Genomic DNA, 2,025 nt, shown 5'->3' with positions numbered 1-2,025 from the left:
CACATGCCCACAACTAGAACCTCCCCACCACACCACACACACACCATCCAGAATCCACACTCAAGTCAACTGGTTGAGGAATGAAAAGCTAACATCCAATACCGTGAGAAACACAATCCCTAGGCACACTCATTAACATGGCCAGTTCTCAGCATGATGTTAACAACAGGCCACTATTCAAAGCAAAAGCTGTTTGTGGACATGAGGCAAACAGCCCAGGGATGACTGGCACCTATTACTACCAGGCCCCCCGCCCCAGAGAAGCAACAATAACGTTTCTCGTTTCTCGACAGAGTGTGCTGACAGGCCAGCTTCTCAGAAGCAGTTCAGGAATGATGCTCTAAATCAGTTTCTATTTCCAGTAACTGCAAACTGTAGGAATGTTTCCCTTCCCTGCCACATAAATGCCAATGCCTACACCACCTCTGCTGGCAGGCCTTTCTCAAAGCTTTAAAAGTCACCTCATTAAAGTTTCCCAAAGCTGACCACAATCGCAGGGGACATCAAGCTCAATGGCATAACATACTGCACAAACACTGTTCCACCTCCTACTGTGGTGAGTAGCGACTGGGATCTTAAAAGCTTGCAAGCAGCCATCTAGATCAACGATGGGTCTCTCCTCATCCAGAGCAAAGAATGAAGAAAACCAAAGATTCATGGAAACAATTACTCCAAGCAACTGGTACATCATGCGATCCTCAGCCTATACAACCTATGAGACCAGAAGAACCAGATGGTGCCTGGCTACCACTGTCAACCACTCAGAGCAGGATCTCTGTAGGAGATCCTGGATAGAGTGGGAGAACAATGTGGAACAAAACTCAAAATCATTTGGAAAAAAAAAAAAAGGGACTAGGTTTGCTGGTCTGGTAGAGCCTGGTGGAGCCACTTAGACTATGGTCCCTAGCTGCCCACACTTCACATGGAGAACAGGCCAGCCCAGACCCTTGGAATGATTAGTTTTCTGTTTTTAGCAGGTATGTCAAATGAAAATGCTCATACTGATGACAAACGGAGATAAGGTCAAATCTCTGAAATGTAATGTACCAGCAAGAGAAAGGTGCGTGTGGGCGTCCTCCTGATGGCCTCCTGTACCCTTCTGGCATCCACAGGAGAACAGGGACCAAGTGCTGGGGGCATTGACCTGGAAGGACCCACTGCCTCATCCCAGCGTGATGGTGCCTGACGCTGCGGGAGGGCCGACTGTGGCTCGGTCCAATGCCGAAAGCTCGCACGGAGGCTGCTGGTGCTTTGTAAAGCCAGAGGAAAGCTCGCGAGTACAAGTCCAACTTAAAGACGGCTTCTCCAGCAGGAAGGCGGTGACCAAGCTGTATCTGAAGTGACCTGAAAACGGCAATCTTCAACAACTGCTCAAAGCAGACTATGGAATAAAGCAGTGAAATAAGAGACCAGTGAGCTGGCCCACGTGGCGTGAACATGTCTGACCTCCCTCTGCAGCTCTCTGACCAACCTGACAAAGTTGCTACCAAAGGAGATATAAACTCAATACATGACGAAATACATACTCCAATAAACCCAATAAATTAAACCACAGAAGCCCAAATGAAAAGAGGTGGCATCTTCTCCCCACTGTCTAAGGGAAGCCAAGTGCCCCTTGCGTCCCCCGAGACAACGAGCTCCCCTCGCGTGGGGCTCCGTGCAGGCGTGCTCACAGTCTGCAAAGAGAGCTTGGTCTTAGAGCTGCGTATCTCATCAGAGTGAACTGTTTACATCCGGGACCTGGAAAGCTACTCTCCTTCCAGCTGCTGAGCTGCGGGCCAGGAGGAGAGGAGAAGAGAGGGGCTGATGGAGGGTGAGCAGAGTGTGGCCGTGGGCGCGACGCGTCCGAGGGTGCGGAGGGATGAGCTGCACGACACACTAACCAACCAGCGAGGGACACAGGCACGTGAATTCCCTCAGCACTGTAAATCACATTGATGGCAACCATTTGCCAAGTAAAGCTAAAGAAAGAAAGAAACCCACTGCTGTCAAGTCGGATCCGACTCATGCAACTCCTCCTTGGGT

The 2,025-nt window shown here is 50.1% G+C and overlaps 1 protein-coding gene across 1 annotated transcript in view; it reads right to left on the bottom strand.

Moving 5' to 3' along the window:
• The window catches only part of TMEM242 (transmembrane protein 242), a 37,037-nt gene that overhangs the window by 5,430 nt on the left and 29,582 nt on the right, over positions 1-2,025 (bottom strand). The gene's annotated exons all lie outside the window — the stretch shown is intronic.

The sequence above is a fragment of the Orycteropus afer genome, unplaced genomic scaffold (assembly GCF_000298275.1).
Source record: "Orycteropus afer afer isolate SDZICR_OR568_19922 unplaced genomic scaffold, OryAfe1.0 scaffold00407, whole genome shotgun sequence".
NCBI lineage: Eukaryota > Metazoa > Chordata > Mammalia > Tubulidentata > Orycteropodidae > Orycteropus > Orycteropus afer.
Note: the sequence above shows the minus strand (reverse complement) of the source record. Positions and strands in the feature narration are given on the sequence as shown.